The following is a 20,411-nucleotide window of genomic DNA, read 5'->3' as shown; positions in this document are numbered from 1 at the left end:
GGAGGACTAAATATTATTTACTTTAGACTCTATTATCCTTTTACTTTCTAGGAAGTAAGAACTATCTACATAATCATCATAATAAGATTATAATAATAATCATAAGAATAAATTCTTACTTGCTAGACCATGTAAGTTATTATGTAGTTATAAAGTCAATAGAAAACTTCTAAGTGAAAAAATGCAGAAAATAATTGTAATCAAGAGAAAAAAAAGCAGTAGAAGCAGACCAACATCTCCCAGATGTTACAATTCTCGAAAAAGGACTTTAATACTACCATATAAGTATATGAAACTATTACTGAAAAAAGTGAACAAGAAGCATAACCAGATGAAGTATGCTAGCAGAAAAGTAGAAACCATAATAAGAAAAAAAGAAATGTCAGAAATGAAAAGAATGAAGTATTTGTTGGCTCACCAACATACAGCTTTGTGTGTGTGTGTGTGTGTGTGTGTGGTGTAGAGTTTGAACTTAGGGCCTCACACTATGCAAGTGCTCTGCCACATGGGCCACACCCCCAGACCTTGCTCTGTGTTTTTTAAAAGTAGTTGCTCTAGACGCTAAAATACATATATGCACCTTTGAATAATATAAAATTATTTCATTATGTGGAAACATTACAACAGTATGATTCCCATTTATAATCCTCTTAGTTTTTGTACCCTTGTTATGCATTTTAGTCCTATACATGTTAAGACCTAAAATACATTACAGTTATTTTGTTTTAATGGTCAGCTGTTTGATTTGGGTCTTTGTCTTTATTCAACTTATACAATCTTTCATTAAGTACTGACAAATAAAGTACAGTATATCATTTCTGGGTCAACATTGATTAATTGTGGATTTTTCTCCAAATCGTGGATTGTTTCCCTTCTTTGCATATAGGGTAACTTTTGGTTGGACGCCAGATAATCTGAATTTTACATTGCTTGATGCTATACATTTTATTTTAGAATATAATTAATTTGCTTAGAAACAGCCTGATCCTTTTGGATTTTGTTTTAAAAGCAAGCTTTATTAGACAGGATCAGAGAACAATCCATGGTTACTTTTTTTTTTTCCCACTACTGAGACCAGGCACTTAGTACTTTAACCTAGAAGTCAGTCTGCAATTTTTTTTTTTCTAATGGGCTAAATAGTGAATATCCTAGGCTTGGTGAGCCATGTTGTCTCAGTCCCACCTGCTCACCTCTGTCACTGTAGCACAAAGTAGCCACAGAATATCACATGAATAAATGGGTGATGGGTGTGGTTGTGTTCCGATAAAACTCTATATACAAAAATGGCAGATCGAATTTAGCCTGTGGGCCACAGTTTATGTAGGCTGTGCTAATGGATAACCCACAATTTATGAGAGTTTCTACCCTGCTGTGGGGAACAGGCACCATTACTGGCTCTGGGTGAGTTCTGGGCACTGTTTCTTCAATTCTTTTTGGGGAATTGTTTTCTCACTCTTATTTGCTCATCCAAGCTTGGAAATTCTTTCTCTTCTCTCTCTCTCGCTACCTCCGTCTTTGAACTGTAGGTACCTTGGCCTCCCTGTACTTACACCTCCACTTTCTCAACCCTGATGTCTGCTTGCTCTGCCTGGACTCTCTGTCCCTGTACCACAGCCTGGATTCTTTCTCTACCACCCACAGGACCTTTTCTGTTTCCCGTTTCTTGGGGAGCAATATTCTTTTTGGCCTAGTGTTCAATATTGTGAGAACTGATTTGTCCAGCTCTTAGGAAGATAAATCTGGTCCCTGTTATTTTATTTATTTATTTTTTTGAGACAGGGTCTCCTGTGTAGTCCAGGCTGGCCTTCAACTCCTGATTCTCCTTCATCAGCTTCCTGAGTGCAGGGATCACAGGTGTGAACCGCCATGTCTAGTTCTGGTCCTCCTTATCCCACAGACATGAAGTTCCTCTCACATGTTATTTTCCCTTATAATTTGTAAATAGCATTCTTTTCTATCAGCAATACCAATCACCATCAGCATAAAACAGAGATAAATTTAGAGATCTGCAAAAATAACCCATTTTAGAGGATGTCTGATAAACAAGTTATTGGAAAGACTCGAGGAATATCTGGATCCAATCACGATTACCATGGTGTATTCTCAGAAGTTAATGGTAACTAAAGAAGCCACAAACTGACCAACTGAGGTGCAACTTGTCTGTTTGAACAACTATAAACCATTAGGTATTTTTAATGCCAATGTCTGTCTTCAACCATAGATTTGTAAGCTCCTTTATTATAATGGCATTATCCTTTTTTACTTTGTTTTAATATCCACATCTAGCATGAGACACAAAAGTGGTTTCAAAAGCTCACCCTGGTTAATCTAATATATATATCCAGGTGACTCTAACATACTGCATTGTTGACTCTAATGCTAATTGAAGTAACAACTCATACTGGAGACACTGTTCTTCAAATTGTAGCCATCAGAACTGTTTTCATTCAGCAAGTATTTGCTGAAGACTTTCTATGCACTCAGCACCAGACAAGTGCCTCAAATGTATGGAACAGATGTAATATATGGCCACTGTCAAAAACCTTACCACCTAGATGGGGAGACAAACTCGTAAAATAATTGATAAAAAGCATATGCTGTATATAATTAGCTCCTGAATAGAGTAGACTAATTATATATTATATAAAAATTCAATAAAGCAGAAAATCAGTTCAGACTTGAGTAGTCAAGGCAGGGTTTCTCAGAAGAATTATGGATTTTTGTCAAATAAAATATTCTAAGTGTATAAGAGCATTCTTACTTGCTAGATCCAGGTCTCCCCCCACCATCCCCTGGTTTTAAGATGAATCAGTTTCAAACATGACAACTAGATTATACAGAACAATTGATGCCACAGATTTATAAAAGTGTGACTACTTAGCTAATTGGAAAAAAAGATGTATAAAAGTGTTTCTATAATCAATTTATCAGTTTTTCTCAATGTCTGAAAAATCCTCCTATGGACAAATTAAAGATTTCTTATTTCTTTACCCCAAAATGCATCCGATATCTTTTTTTTTATTATTTATTAAAATGAAAAAGGTGGTGGAGATACCTTATATCTAAAACTTATTTTTGGATGTTTTGGTTTTTTGGAAGCCAAAGAAATTTTTGTCATGAACACAAATCTTTATTTTTGAACATGTTCATTTATTAAGGGGCAATATTTAATCCTGATCTTCCTGATTATTTTACTCTAGAGTGCCTTGTGAAAAACTAACCTATAACTTTCAGTGAGCTTTTAATATTGTTTTTTATTTATTTCTCATTCTTTTTGAAAACCAAAGAATCATTTTATTTAGGGTAAGAGCAGTTACAGACCAAATAGGGTTGCAGATCAGAAACATCAGCAGAGCCCTCCCCCTATTTCTGTCCCACTTCCCTCTCCAGATGTCCTATGTAAGGCCTGCACACTCCTTCCATGGCCCTTTGGCTCTGGCCTTCTCCCATCCTATACTGCGAAGCACTTTTAAAATAGAAGCTGTATCACAGCACATCTTGTTCAAGGAACAGCAGTGTCGGCACTTAGTGCTGGCTTCCCCAGGCAGCTGTCTGGGCTACTTGCCCCCAAATTGCCTTTGGAAAGAAGTAAACAAACATGGATATCCAACGGAGCATATTTGAAGTTGACCTCTGTGGCCATCTATTTTAAGTAGGTTGTAATTTTGCAAAAGGCATGGATCTATTCCAAATGTTTATTTAGTTTTGAACAGTCTCCAGTTGGCTGGTTAGTTTACTTTTTTAATGGTGGTGAAGATATTTTTAAAAATACCAATAATAGATGCTGGATTTGCACTGCTTTTGGTGCACAGCAATTCATTTTGTTGGGTGCCAGAACAAAACTTCACTTCAAGGAGAGACAAGCAAATGAGTCTGGCAATATGGCAGTTGATTTTTATGGCAACTACCATCACCTCCAACCATCACACCTCAAAAAGAAACATGTTATGAAGAACATTTCTCTGACCTTCTAAGTTCTTTTTCATGGCGTCCTTAAGGCCTTAGCACAGGGTTTAGCTTTTGGCATATGGTCTTTTCTGTTCTTACAACAACCATAGAGGTAGATATTATTACTCTCATTTTAGAGAGGAAGAAACTACAGCTGTAAAAATAAAGTGAACATTCCAGAAGTTACTTTCATTTTATTTTATTTCATGATAAATCTATATTAACCAGATTCTACCCTTCCATACACATGCATGTGCTTATGCTACAGAAATTCTTTTTCCATCTATTTATCCCTGATTTTTGCTCTAAGGTGTGACAAAATAAATACCTGGGAATAAATCTTCTATTCTCTTATAAATGGCAGGAATGTCCAACTTACCCACTTTGGTCTGACTTCCCCTTCTCCTCTCTCCTCTTCTAAAACGACTGAGTGTTCATTGAAAGAGATGTACTCATTAGCTCTGACACAGCTGGACTTTCTATCCTAAACATCCAGTTATCCTCAGACAGCAAACTATGGTAAATGAAAATACCAAGTGGTCCTGTAAGTACCAGTCACAGTCATCTCACTATAATCATACTAGAATTGCTTTCACAGTCACAAAGTTCTGCTTCTGTGCAAATCTTTTCCTCCAAGCAGCACTTTTAGAAACTTGAGGAATTGCTGAAGGTGGGAGAAATTTTAGAAGATCTAGATTCTAATTAACTTTTCCTCTAATTAACTCTGTCACCATTCCTTTGTGAATGCAACTGAGACTTTCAAAGATAAAGGGGCATGCTGAGGATGGCAGCAGCCCAAGTCCAGGAAGCTCACAGCATCCTTCTCATTCTCAGGATTTGAAAGCAAAAACCATCATAGACATATGGGTACCATGAAAGAGAAGGGGAGATGTGGTTTTTATGAATGTAAATTGGGTGTTCATGTTCTCCATCTGAACAAATAATGCTCTTATAGATCAGTGAATGCATTTTCTCACTACCCCCATGACCTCTGTGCCTTCCTTTCTATGGAATTTTGTGGTTCACCACTGGATAGGTGATGAAACTTTCTAGTGCTTCAAATCATCTCTTCCCATTTCCTTCCTTTCTCCTCCATTCTCTCTTTTATACAATAAGATATGCCTCACCACATTCCTAAGAGGGGCATGCTTTCCTGATTTTGTTGTTCTTGATGTTTGCATTATCCAGGAATGCTCAGTGTTTTACAGATGGAAATTCTCCCTATCCTTTGAGGCATATTTCAGATATCACCTTCTCTAATAAAGTACTTCACAAAAATATGTGGTCACTGATGGATTTTCTTGGTTATTCTTGTCATTGTTGATGGTTATTAGTTTTCAAAAAATAGAGCCTCAACTTAATTTTAGTTTTTTCCAACTCTTACTCCAATTCTTTCTACCAGTTTATGGAATATACCACTTGAGTGTGATCTTTCTACTCAAGAAATCTTTATTCTCCCTATTTTTTTCTCCATACTATTTAACTCTGTTTTCTCTATTTAATTGAGAGTCCGCATTTTGAGAGTGCAGTGCCTTTCCCTTTAAAATTCATTTTCTAGCATATTCTCTCATTTCCTCTTTCTTACCCTCTACTCCCATAGTTTCAATTCTAGCATAGCTGTTTTTGTTTTGTTTTGTTTTACAATGCAGTTCCCTTTTCAACTCCCATTCCTTCTGCAGGAGTCACCTGCAGATGTTGTTTCTCTTCCCCAAGTCACTTTCCTTCCCAATAGTCAAACATGAGTCTGACTTACTTTGGTAGAGCAGGTTTTGGAAACTTTGCTCCTCTCCATCTCCATCTCCACCCATTCTGTACAAACAGTTGGACAATTAATGGTCCTACCTCAGCTTTGCCTTCTAAAAGCTACTGTTACCCCTTCTGAATGCAGAGGCCAAATGCTCCCAGTGGCCTGTCCCCTCCTGCACAGCCCATGCTAATGGAGCTAGGATTGATGCTCATCCTCAGAGGAACCACATAAGAGCTCAGAGCCTGGGGCAAAATGTGAGTTCAGCTGCGTCCCAGTTCCACTGCCACACAGCTGCTCCCCTTCTGCAGTTTTGATTCCCCCGTCACAACCATGGACCACCCACTTTCTCAATCACTTGATGAAATCATTTTAGGAACTAATTAGTCCTTTCAATTTTGTGCCTCTTTCAGTTATTCATTCATGTCTGGTTTACCCTTTTTTTGCCTGACCACTGAGTCCCTGAGCCCTTGTTACTTAACCTCTCTTATCTAGAATGCTGTGCTGTCATCCTGAGACTTCTTGTCTGAGTCACAGATGCCATCTCCCTCTACAGTCTGCCCCTTTTTAAGGATCTGTGTCCTGGCTCTACCCAATTAGTCTTTTGGGTCCTGCCTATCTCCCTGGGACTCTAGCCTGTATTGCTAGCACAGAGTCTCACCTAGACCAATTTAATGCAGGCATATTGAATACTAATTTCCTATAAAGCTTTGCATAACTTGTATGAATTGTATTAAAATGAGTACTTTCTCTCAAGGAGCTGACAATTTAATAGAGCGGTTATAAGGTTTATTTATTTGTGCCATGTTCCCTGAGATTCAGAAAGGGAAAAGTTTAGTATGTGTGTGTTGGGCATAGGGTGGCAGTGATCAGGACTTGCTGGAAAGAGGTGGCACAGGGGATGATTTGAAGATGGATAGGGTAATAATTCGGGTGGCACACATTTGGAGGAAGTGTGAAGTTACATTTGGCCAGAACTGAGGTAATGTCTCTTAGTATTATGTGCTATGGCTGACCCACCCAACAAATGACAGTTGTGATCTCTAGTTGCTGAAGCATAAAAACACAACTCTGACACAATTTAAAAATGCTTGTGTAAAGAAAAAATTATTCAATGATACTTGTTAAAGCATGATCAGGAAGACTATTCAGTACCACTGAATGGTATAGGGACCATACAAATAGGTCTTTTTGCAGTAGGGAGAAAGAGATTGGGCTCAACTACAAATACTACCTAGGTAAGCAGGAATTTATAGTTAAGGAATAGGGTGGAGGTCAGTAGATGGAAAATTACTAAGAGGTAACAGCAGGGGGAAGGAGGATTCTGGCTGAACCTACCTCTAAGAATTCTTGCTGAAGACAGGCCAGGGTGATCCAACATCATCTGGGGAGTAATGAAGGCTGAGAATCCTGATCAGATATCAACGATTGTCAGGTAATGAGGAATGAGCGTGATCTGACATTGAGGGTAGGAAGTTCTTGCTAAACTAATTTAGGAGAGTTTGGAGGGGTGGAACTCAGAGCTTCAAGAAAGTCATGCCCCTAGTCATTTTGCTTTTAGTTTGGTTTTCAGAAAGGGTCTCACACTTTTGCCCCTAGCCACAGACTGCAATCGATCCTCCTACTTCCACCTCCAAAGTAACTGGGATTATAGGTATGTACCATCATGCCAGGCCCTAGCAGCATTCTTGTTAAAACTTGATTTTATAGGAAAATAAACCGATAGACCTAGGGGAAGGTTCAGGAACCTATCTAAAGTTCTGTGAAGCAAAATCTTTTTTATCCCTGGGGAAGGTACCAAACACCCATGCAAACCACTGATCTATCAATGTCATGTGAGAAAGTCCAGAATGGTTTGCTGACCTGAGGAGTTTGTGCCTTGGAAGAATTCACTGGAAAGTCACTAGAAGTCATTGAGTGTGGGATGACAGAATCTAAGATATTATGGGAAATACTTAGAGCATTGCTCTGGCAGTGAAATAGAGGACAGACTGGTTGTACAGAAAAGAGGAAGTTGTTGCAGTAATTCAAAGAATGAGTGATAACAAATGATGCTAGTTTAACCAGAGAGCTGCTTTATAGAATAAAGCAACTGACTGGATGTGGGGTCAAGGGTGTTCTGAGTCTATAGCAATAGTGGGTTTTGAACCCAATGACTAGAAGCACAGTGGTGCCTAATATAGACATAGAGTGAAACCAGAAAGAGGATGTGGTGTCAGGGAAGGCTGTGAGTTCAATCTAGAGTATGATGAGTATGAGTTTGTGCAGCCTAAGGGGACAGGAATGACTGGTATGTATTGACCCTGAGGCTACTTAATGAAAGTGAATGATGCTACTTAAAAGACTTTTTTAAAGGTCTTTAAGACAAATTGTTTCTTAAATAGGACCATCACACACATCCACCCACTTAGTCATTTATTTGCCTCAGCCCACCCTCACTTGCTTTCCTCTCTGTCTTTTTTCCTTCTTTCTACCCCCCACTCTATTTTTAATACTGAACAGTAAGTAGATTTCATCTTATTTCAGGTCAGAATGCTCCCCAAATCGAGCTTAGCAGTTTGAATTAGTGAAAGACTAAGCTTTTAAATAAAATATTAGGTAATGGATGTACCAGCAACGAACTAAAAAAGATGCAAGCTTTTCTTACTGATTTCACTTTTATTCCCCAGTGTCTCCCACTGAAGGAAGGTCATGAGCAACACAGCACCAGCACATCGGATCCAGAATTGCTAAAGTAAGTTTTCTCCTCCGGTGAAGTCCCGGAGGGCACAGAATCCGGCTAAGCTGTTCAGGGTTTCATATTCTTTCTCTAAGTAAATTAAATCAGGAGCACATCTCATCACCGAGGCCGCCACAAAAGCCTGCTATACCTTTTTGGCAAGCAGTGCCTGAAATGGAGCTTTTAGAAACGCTAAAAGCCTGCCTCTCCCAGCCATCTGTGTTGGCAGGCCCAGCTGCGACCACGGGAGGCCCTGGGGGTGCGGGAGGGGCAGCAAGGCCTGGTGGCAAATTTCATCCACGTGGGAGCCAAATGGATTCCTGTCAACGTTTTCTTTCTTTTGCTCAATAACTTGATGTAATTCTTTCCTGAAGCAGCTTGAGATCCTATTGGATATTTTCATGGAGAGAGTGACAAACCCTCTCCCCCAACTTTGTAAGGGCTGTTCAGTGTGAGGGTAAATGAATACAAATAGGAACGTGTTGGGAAGATACAGTAGGGAAGCCTTCTGTGGCTCCCCATGCCTATACAAATGCCGGCTTAATTAGAAAATCAATCTTGCTGTCCAGCTGATTGATTGCAACCCTCAGCTGGAGGTGGGAAAGAGAGCCGAGTCATGACGAGATAATTTTTTCCTATTACTAAAAGGAGGCCTACTGTACATCTCTAAGCAGTTCAGCGTGAAGAACTTGTTAAAAACACACCACCTTTTTCCTCTTGTTAATTGAATCTTTGGGGGAGGGGAGGAGAACTAACAGGGCAGCATGCATTTTGTGAATACTCTTTACTATTTTTTTTCCCCAACAGATACCTAAGTTCTGAGAGGTGATTTAGTAACTGTCTTCAAAGAAATGGAACTGTTTTTGTAAGGAGGAGGGTGGGGGTCTGCTTGCAACACCCGCAGAACACAGACTTGAGAGAGTTTACATTCCTAGAGGAGAGAATTCACTTTCACACGTGAATATGAAGGTCATTATGTCTCTGCTTGAATGAATGAGGAAACTGGTCTCCAGAGTTTAACCTGACCAAGGACACATGGATAATGACCAGAGGAGCCTGGGAGAAGGGCTGTCTTTCCCTTAAACCTTTGCATTTCTCAGATACCACTTCACTTCTTTATAAAGGTTACCATTGCTCTGCTTTCTTCCCTTTTCATCAGGGGTTCTGCGGCATCCTTTGATCTGCTTTTAATGCCCCAATCTGGACACACCCTTAATTTCCAACATAGGTCTTAACTGAGCAGCATTCTCTTGCTTCTGATCTGCATTTGTCTCCCTTCAGTGTTGAAAATGTGCAGTGTTTCTGCCTTCACTACAGACTTAATTCTTTTATTTGTCATTTCACAGGTCTATATAATCCTGCAGCTGTAGCTCTCTTCCACTAAGGATGATTTCTCCTGTGGAAAAAAAAAAGCCTCTTATAAAATGTCTGCTGCAACTATGGTTGGAAGGAATTTAGAGACCGTGATTTTAAGAAATCAAGGAAAAAAATTCAAATCTAAGGGTTCTTGAAAAATCTTCCAGATTGGTTAGAAACTCTTTCCTCAAATTCCTTACTGTACCTCCAAAACTCAATTCTCTATGCTTCTGGCCTTTCCCCAACCCCCTCTGGCTCGTACTTTTGAGCTAAAAATTTCCTTTCTGGTTTCTGTGAAATTTTGCTACTCAACTATTTCATGTGGATTAAGTTTGTAATATTTAATCATCTCCAAACAGCCCACAGCTAAGACCAAGCTTATTAATGAAATGGAACTTGCATTCTTTAGGCAGTTGTCATGAACTTCAGCTTATGAGAAACATCACAAGACTTGCTTATTAAAAACAAGAGAGATTGTCTGTTGTAATGGTTAAAGATGGTGAGAATAATTAGATTATGAAGATGGTTTAAGATCTCATGTTCTTATTTTAGGCATTGACTTCGACTTAAGGAATTTATTTACTATATGATGCTACAATTATTAAAATAAATCCTAGTAAATAGACCCAGAGAACACATCAGTCATCATCCAATCAAACCCATCTAACATGAAGAAGAAAAAGAGGAAGGAGGAGGAGAACAAGGAGATGTGACTATTCTAAAACCATGCAGAAAGAAACCTCTGACTCACAAAGGAAGCACGTATTTTGTAGAGAGCTCTAATTTGAGGTGCTCATATTTTCTACACTTTAATCCTCTAAAAGGTAGGAAAATGGCTTAAATGTAGGAAATAGATGAAGAAGAATGATTTATCACAGAGGTCTTGAGAAATATGTGTGTTTAAAGAAAAAAAAACTCCAGGGAGAATGCATAATTTTTGTAAATACTCTTCAAATGAACTTTACCACTGCTTATATGGAACATAGTGCACATATTTTTATGTAGAGTACAATAATTATTATGATGGTATTTTCTACAAATATGGAAACTAAGACTCAGAGAAGGTAGATCACTTCCCCAGGGTTACACAAAAAATGTATGGTAAATCCATACAGTTCCATTCTATCTCTGATTCTAAAGAATATGCTCTTTACCTGCTAAGTACAGTAATCTTGCATATTTATGAAAAGTAAACAGGATACTTGAATTTGACATTGTCTTGGAAAATATGTTGCCTATGGCTTATGTATGTTAAAGTATGGATAAGTAATAAGCTGAAAACTGATGATGGCTTGGATTTCATTTGCTCACAGGTATAGAGAGCTCATGAAATACTATGTGAAAATATTTTTCCTTTAAGTATTTAGGTGAAAATTTTGAGATAATATAGCCAGATATTTATGATACAATAATATTTTCAGATGTTCCAGTGTTTCATGGAAGGTTTTACACTTCACTGATATGTATTTGAATACTAAGACTCCCATAGAATGCCTTAGGATAAGGATTCCAATATGAAATTGCTCACTTGCCCTTTCTACTTTGTTTTTGAAAGAGACATTTAGGGTGCATTTGCTTTATATTACCAATGACCTTTCAAATATAGTCAACACAACAATGATGACAGAAATGACGTAGGTTATTTGAAGTTTAGGAGGTGGGGTTTGGAAAATCGTAGTCTATTGGAGATCAAAACTCGACTGCAGTTAGGAATCCCTAATAATCCCTTGCAAGTTCTTAGGATGAAAGAAAGAGTCTAAAACCAATCCTATTTAGGAAATACTTGCTAACATTTTTAAAACTGGAAGATCTTTTTGTTAAACTGAACATTTCTCCGTCTGGGGTTTTCTGTTTATTTCTAAGTAATTCCAAATAACAATTGTAAATTTAAAAAAATCAGGCAACAGACCCCATTTGAGAATCCTAGGTTTTTCAAATATGAAAGGTATCATGTTAAAGAATGTGGGTCACTCTTGAAAACTAAGATGAAAGCTAAACATTCCCCTAACTTTAATCTCATCTCTTATACAGTCCCTATTCCCTTCACCAATTCCTTTTATAAGTCTTTATTGTATGACCTGGAAGATCATGAGGAAGCCCTATAAAAGTGTTATATACTAAGTTACTATTGTGGAAGATCAGAAATTTTATGATTATTTTCTCAGTGATCCTTTTCCGTCACCAATGAATGTGGCAGGAGAGACATCATTGAGCCATTTCGCAGGTGAGTACACTGAAGCACAGACAGGTTAATGACAAATCCAATATTACATAGCAAATGCAGCCACATTTGACTCTAAGTCTGCCTGATTCCAAAGCCTACCTCCTGTCACTTTTCACCACCACACACTACATTTCATACATATTTTTAGTGATTTTTTTACACTTGTCTTCTTTTAGAAAAATAAGTATAAAAGTCTGTATAATTTCAGATAAGAGAGTAAATAGGGAAGATACAGTCATTTATAGGTTCAAGTAGATATTTCATAAATAGACACAATTGACAGATTTCACCGTGAACAGATGGCAGTTTTGGCTGGGACCAGCTTAATTCCTTGAAGGTAATTCTGTGAACTGGTGTCTGCCTCTCCTACACACATTTGGACTGGCTCAGCATGGAGTGGGATGGGAGGACTCATCTGGCTTGATATGAATGTTAATATTTCATAGTAGCAGAAGTGAAGTGAAAGGAAAAGTTATATACTTTGTATATTCTTCTTTTTTAAAAAATGTATTGCCACAAGGGAACTTAGAATATAAGTTGAAGAGAAATGAACTTGGAATTGCTGTCTTTTCCCAGGGATTATTGATACTTGTGGCCAGCCCAGACCCAACTTATTTTGAGTTCAGATATTCAGTTGATAAATGAAATATATTTTAGTCTTGAATTAAACTCATTTTTCCTTCCAAACAGTTCTAAATCTACTTGGCTGAGCACCTTTTCATTTTATATTCTTGTTTATTTAGAGGAAATATGGTCCATATGTTTCACATTTATTTATACTTAACTCATCAAAATGTTACTTTGCAATAGGCATTTGATGTCTTCTAGAAGATTCCTGAGGTGATTTTGATAAGATTTAGTTCTTATACCCAGGAAGTAATGTTATATATGAAGAGAAACATAGCTCCCAAAGGGTGCTATGTCAGTTCAAAGCTCCATTCAAAATGGCTGTGGAAGCCTGAGTTTGAAAGAGTAGTGTTATATGACTCACTGCTCTCCAAAACTTCCAGTAGAGATTGGTGGTTAGGGGTTGTTAAAACTCCCAAAGCAGCTTGGTTTAATGTCTGCTGAATAGCCACAAATGAACTGATTGACAGATAAACTATTCTATTTGCCAAAAATATGTAGTAATATGTTTTAAACACTATATGTGCTCAATACCTAGTGGAACTTTAAAGATTTGACTGGATAAAAATTAAAAGCAATTGACAAACTGATAAACAATGTTGCTAACATATATGTCACAGGATATACATATGTCAAATATATGTAAAAGTTATCAAAATATGAAAATATATATTTAAAACAATAATTTACCACTAGAAAATAGACTTAAGACAAACATGCAGCATAGCTATACACACATATATACAAAGTATTATAGTGTATATTCTTACTGCACAAAAATACTCAGATTTCAGTTTTATTAATAGTCAAGTGCATACAAATTAAGGCAATAATGAGATATAATTTTTAAACTAGAAATTGGACAAACCATGTTAAAATATATTCTACTGGTGATTGTTTTTGATAACCTGTTTGTGAGAACTTATCTCAAAAAAAAAAATCACAAAAATAGGGCTGGTGGAGTGGTTCAAGGTGAAGGCCCTGAGATCAAATGCCAGTACAACAAAAAAGAAAAAAAAAGAAAAAAGCTGAAAGGGTTAAATAAATTAGGGTATGTCATATTACCCAGGGTTTTTTTTTTTTTTTTTTTTCCTTTCAGCACTGGGATTTAAACTCAGGGCTTCACACTTGCTGGGTAGGCACTTTTACCACATAAGCTACTTAGCCAGCCCATTTTTTGTGATTTTTTTTTTTTTTCCCAGATAGAGTCTTAAGAATAGCGATCCTCCTGAACTCTGCCTCCTTAGTAGCTAGGATTACAGGTATGAGTGACTGGCTCTCTGCACGCACATTACTGAGTTTATTTATTTATTTATTATATTATTGTTGGAATGGTGATACATTGTGACATTTACAAAAGTTCATACAATGTACCATAGTTGAATTCACTCCCTCCATCATTCTTCTTTTTCCCCATCCCCTCATTCCTGGAATAGTTTCAACATGTCTCATTTTTCCATGTTCATACATAAGTACATAATATTTCCACTACATTCAGCCTCCTTCATCCTTTCCTTAAATTCTCCCCTTTCCAATGGTACCAACCCCCAGACATGACCTGTTTTACTGTCTTGTTCTCTGTTTTTGAAAAAAAGCATTTTTGTTTGTTTAAAATAGCTCTAAAGGGAGTTTCTTTGTGACATTTCCATGTATATATGTATTGGAACTGGAATTGGTTCATGCCCTCTATTTTTTTTACTTTCTACATTAGTTCCCTTCTTATGGTGATTTCATCATGTTTAAAAGTTCTATATTCATTCTTGTATAAAAAGTACTTCATCCATATTCACCTTCTTAACTTCTTTCTTTCAGTGACCTCCCCTTAGAATAACCTGTTTTTCATAATATTGCTTTGTATTGTGTCTATCTCCCACATATGAGAGAAAATATGAGGCCTTTGTCTTTCTGAGCCTGGCTTATTTCACTTAGCATGATGTCCTCCAATTGCATACATTGACTTTCAAGCTACATGGTTTTATTCTTCCTTATGGGCTGAATAAAACTCCATTTTGTGTGTGTGTGTGTGTGTGTGTGTTGCATACATTGACTTTCAAGCTACATGGTTTTATTCTTCCTTATGGGCTGAATAAAACTCCATTTTGTGTGTGTGTGTGTGTGTGTGTGTGTGTGTGTGTGTATCTGAGTTGTTTCCATAGCTTGGCTATTGTGAACAGCACTGCAATAAACTTCAGTGTGCAAATGTCTTTATTGTATCTTGACTTAACATTCCTTCGGATATATTCCTGGGAGTGGTATTGTGGGATCATACAGTAATTCTATTTTTGTCTTTATGAGGAGCCTCCATACTGTTTTCCATAGTGGTTGTACTAATTTACATTCCCACCATCAGTGTATGAGGGTTCCTTTTTCCCCACATCCTTGCCAATATTTGCTGTTGTTTGTGTTCTTGACGATAGCCATTCTAACAGGAGTGAGGTGGAATCTTAACATGGTTTGGATTTGCATTTCCTTTATGGCCAGGGATGTTGAGCATTTCTTGATGTGTTTTTAGACATTTGGACTTCTTCCTTTGAAAAAGATCAGTTCATTTGCCCATTTCTTCATTGGGACATTGATTTTTGGGGGGAGTTTAGTTTTTTGAGTTCCCTATATATTCTGGTTATTAATCTCGTGTCAGATGTATAGTTGGCAAAGATTTTCTCCCATCCTGTGGGCAGCCTCTTCAATCTACTGACCATTTCTTTTGTTGTGCAGAAGTTTTTTAGTTTCATGTAATTCCATTTGTCAATATTTTCTCTTAGTTGCTGAGCCATTTGTGTTCTATTTAGGAACTCATTGCCAATTAGTTCTATTGTATTCCCTGCTCTTGCCTGCACAAGCTTCAAAGTTTCAGGTCCTTAGTCCACTTTAAGTTGATACTCGTACAGGGTGAAAGACATGGATCTAGTTTCAGTTTTCTGCATGCAGATAATTCAGTTTTCCCAGCAACATTTGTTGAGGAGGCTGTCTTTTCTCCACCATATGATTTTGGCACCTTTGTAAAATGTCAGGTGGGTGTAGCTATGTGGATTCATATCTGGGTCTTCTTTTCCACTGGTCTTCATGTCTATTTTTGTGCCAGTACAATGCTGTTTTTATTGTTATGACTCTGTAGTATAGTATAGTTTGAAGCCAGGAATTGTAATACCTCTAGCATTGCTCTTTTTGCTAAGTATTGCCTTGCCTACTCAAGGTCTTTTGTCCTTCCAAATGAACTTCATGATTGATTTTCCAATCTCTGTGATGAATGTCATTGGAATTTTGATGGGGGTTGCATTGCACATGTAGATTGCTTTTAGTAGAACAGCCATTTTCACAATATTGATTCTACCAATCCATGAGCATGGGAGATTTTTCTGTTTTCTGTAGTCTTCTTTGATTTCTTTCTTCAGTGGTTTATAGTTTTCATTGTAGATGTCTTTCACTGCCTTTGTTAAATTTATTCCCAGGTATTTTACTTTTGTGAGACTATTGTAAGTGGAATTATTTTCCTATATTCTTTTTCAGTCTGTTCATTTTGGTGTATAGAAAGTCTACTGATTTTTGTAAATTGGTTTTGTATCCTGCTACTTTGCTGAAGCAGCTTATGATGTCTAGGAGTTTTACCTCATCTTTTAGGTATAAGATCCTGCAAATAGAGATAGCTTGACTCTGTCCTGTCCTTTTTGAATTCTTTTTATTTCTTCTTCCTATCTTATTGTTCTAGCTAGGAATTATAAGACTATGTTGTATAAGAGTGGAGAGAGTAGACACCCTTGTCTCATTCCTGACTTTAGGGGAAATGATTTCAGTTTTTCCTCATTTAATATGATGTTGATCATAGGCTTGTCATATGTAGCCTTTATTATGTTGTAGTACGTTCCTTCTATTCCTAGTTTCATCAGAGTATTTATCATGAAAGCATGTTGAATTTTGTTGAAGGCTTTTTCTGTATCTATTGAGATGCTCGTGTGATTTTTTGGTCTTTTGTTGATATGCTGTATTATGTGTATATATTGAACATATGTATATATATGTTGAATGATGTGTCTATGTTGAACTGTCCCCACATCCCTGGGATGAAACTGACCTGATCATGGTATATGATCTTTTTGATATGTGGCTGAATTTGGTTTGCCAATTTTATTCATATTTTATTGAAGACTTTTGCATCTGAATTCATTAAAGAGATTGGCCTATAATTTTCTTTTTTTGTTATGTCCTTGTTTAATTTGTTGTGAGTTTAATACTGGCTTCATAGAGTGATTTTGACAGTGTTCCTTCCTTTTCTGTTTCATGGAGGAGTGTTGGTATTAGTTCTTCTTTAAAGGTCTAGTAGAATTCTACAGTGAATCCATTAGGTCCTGGACTTTTCTTTTTTGTGAGACTCTTTCTTGCTGTTTCAATTTGGTTGCTTTTTATAGATCTATTTAGGTGTTTTGTATCTCCTTGGTTCAATTTTGGATGCTTTTTTATTTTTCAAAGAACAAGCCTTTTGTTTTGTTGACTCTTTGTGTGTGCTTTTTTTTTTTTTTGGCCCTATTTTGTTGATTTTGGCCCTTATTTTTATTTCTCTCATTCTGCTAGTTTTGGTTTTAGCTTGTTCTTGTTTACCTAGGAGTTTGAGGTACAACATTAAATCATTAATTGAAGATCTTTCTGTGTATTTAATGTATGTATTCATGGCTATCAACTTTCCCCTTAGCACTTTCCAAGTCTCAAGAAAGAGATGCTCATCCAGGTATAGGAAGCCTCAATAAAAAATAGACATGACGAAAATAGAGCCTCTCCATGGCATACTCTAGTTAAAAAAAATAGCACAGAGAATAAGGAAAGAATATTGAAGGCTGTAAAAGAGAAAAATCAAATAACATATAAAGGTAAACCCATGAAAATAACAGCATATTTCTCAACAGAAACCTTAAAAGTGAGAAGGCATGGAGTAGGGTATTTTGAGCACTGAAAGAAAAAAATTTCAATCATAGAATACTCTACCCAGCAAAGCTATCATTTAAAATTGAGGGAGGAATAAAAACCTTCCATGACAAACAGAAACTAAAACAATACATGACTACTAAACCAGCACTCCAGAAAAATCCTTAAAGGAAACTTACACACAGAAGATGAAAATAAACATAGCCATTAAAGAATGGGAACTGTTAAATCTTGAGAGAAGAGCAGATAAGTAATAGAGAATAGTATCAAATTCATTGCACACACACAAACTCTTACACAACAAAAACTGCTAAATGACAGGAATTATCACATACCTCTCAATATTAACACTGAATGTTCCTGGCCTCAATTCCCCCATCAAAAGACATCAATTGGCAGAATGGATAAAAAGAAAGACCCAACAACTTGTTGTTTACAAGAAACCTATCTTAAAGACAGAAACAAACATTGCCTTAGGGCGAAAGGGTGGAAGAAGATTACCAAGCTAATGGCCCTAAAAACCGGTAGGAGTAGCTATACTTATATCAGCTAAAATAGACTTCAAACCTTAATTAGTCAGAAGAGACAAAGAAGGTCACTTCAAACTAATAATAGGAGCAATACATCAAGAGGAAACTTATATGTACCCAATGTTAGTGCACCCAACTTTGTTAAACATACACTACTGGACTTAGAAACAGATAGACCCCAGCACAGTGATAGTGAGAGGCTTTAATACTCCTCTATCACCAATAGATAGGTCATCCAGACTAAAAAAGAAAAACAGCCTTTACAATTGAATGACACCATGGATCAAATGGGCCTGACAGCCATCTACAGAGTATTCCAGCCCTCAACAGCACAATCAGTATACTTTCGTCTTAGCAGCCCATGGAACTTTCATCAAAATAGACCATACTTTAGATTTTAAAGCAAGGCTTATCAAATATAAGAAAATTGAAATAGCCCCCTGCATACCGTCTGACCACAATGGAATAAAACTAGAACTCAACAACAAAAAAAAAAACAGCAGAAAATACTCAAACACCTGGAACTGAACAACACGTTGCTCCATGAGCAGTGGGTCATCAAAGAAATAAGAGAGAAAATCAAAAAGTTCCTGGAATTTAATGAAAATGAAAGCACAACCTATCAGAACCTGTGAGATGCAGCAAAGACAGTGCTAAGGGGATAGTTTATAGTTATCATTGAGTTTAATGTGGCAAAATGCTACTGATACAAATGGAAAAACAGCAGAAAGTAAAACTCTACTATATGACCCCAATTTTGTAAAAACAAAATGAGACATAAAAAAAAATTTTAAGAGAAAGCAGTTGTTATTGTTTGGTGGTGAAAATGTATGCAATTTAAATTTTCTTCTTTTTAACATTCTTCATTACAAAAATAATAAGCAAATAATAAGGATGTATTAAGTTTATAATCATAAAACAATAAATATTGCTTAGAGTGATAGAATTCTTTAAATATTTACTAAAATAATTAATTCCTTAAAAACTGAAATGATGAGTTTGGGCTTTGCAATGCCCATGAAATAACTCACCCTTCTTTTCCTTTCTATATTCTTCTGGCTGTAGCATAGTCATCTTTGAAAAATAGTCTATGCATGGAATTTACTCTCTTGTCCTCATATAAAAATGATAATCTAGAGAAAGAAGAAGTACCTCTATTTTGTCAGTTACAAAAACTATAATTAGTATCAGAAGAGTTTTCTGATTTCTCAATTTAACCTGGTTGGGGACTTGTTTAGATACTCTAGTTGGAAGGGAAAATAATTTTTTGAATAAGCCAGTTATCTTCAACAAACTGTCTTTCTGAAGGCATTTCCCCCATGAGGTTAGGCTTGATTGACTTGATTTATCTATCTCATTAGGCAGAAGGGAGTTTGGATGCACAGTATAAGAAGATGTGGTTGAAGAACTGGGAACCTATTACAAATGTAGTTTCGTTTGGAGGGGCAGGGTGATGTGCGGGTTGAATGAAGACCTGGGAAGGCATTTTAACTCTGCCATTTAGCAGATGTGTGGGCTTGTGCACTCATGTCATAGCTTTTGTTTTGTCTACTTTAAAATGTTCTTATAAGAAATATAAGAAATGATACATGTGAGCTGTTATTATATAATCTATGGGTGATGGCACCAAAAATTGGACTCCTGTCTTACCTGAGTATTGGTGAGGTGCACCTGAAATTTTGTGATAGAGGTTATTAATTAGCCTCTTAAATGTCTCATCCAGGCTGTCAAAGTTGTCCCAGAAGATTTAGTTTAAACCTAAGAAACTTGGATGCTGTACCTTTGTTTGCTGGTGGCTATATTATTTAATTTCCCTGAACCCTGAGGAACAAATATTTATTAAAACATTTTTATTATCTATATATTTATGGTAAGCTATAAAAGTAATTAAACCTATGTTCATAGGTTTAATTAATAGGCCACACATCTGTTTATTTTAAACCACACTACATCTTTGTATACCTTTGTTTGAAAACAAATCAGCCAAATGAAATATAATATTTGTAAAGAAAGCTATATAGGCTCTGTTATAAAATGTTTATAGTTTTGCAAGTTGGAAGAAGAAACTAACCTGGATTAAGACATGGGACAGAGAAACCAAGTTCTCAGACCCAGGAACTCTTAGATTATGGACTGAGAGAGGGGCCCTTTTAAGAAGGTGAGGCCTCCAAGTGCAGAGAGCAGTTCACAATCACATGTCACAATAACCACATGATGGGGTGTTATACTCCAGGCAGTAGACTTTGGACAGTTTGGGAAGAGGGACTCTAAGAGTAAACAGTTTAAATTGATGGAGTGACATAGACATTTTTAGAAAATAATTAAAATATTTTTCTTTACCAGTAGACT

General features: G+C 36.7%; 1 long non-coding RNA gene across 1 annotated transcript in view; it reads left to right on the top strand.

Moving 5' to 3' along the window:
- The window catches only part of LOC141423085 (uncharacterized), a 110,979-nt gene that overhangs the window by 68,759 nt on the left and 21,809 nt on the right, over window positions 1-20,411 (top strand). Inside the window, exon 3 of the long non-coding RNA XR_012447740.1 lies at window positions 8,362-8,426. This is a non-coding gene — a long non-coding RNA (uncharacterized lncRNA). The remainder of the gene's footprint in view (window positions 1-8,361; window positions 8,427-20,411) is intronic.

This window comes from Castor canadensis, chromosome 5 (genome assembly GCF_047511655.1).
Source record: "Castor canadensis chromosome 5, mCasCan1.hap1v2, whole genome shotgun sequence".
NCBI lineage: Eukaryota > Metazoa > Chordata > Mammalia > Rodentia > Castoridae > Castor > Castor canadensis.
The sequence above is the reverse complement of the archived record's forward strand: the minus strand, read 5'-3'. Positions and strand labels throughout refer to the sequence as shown.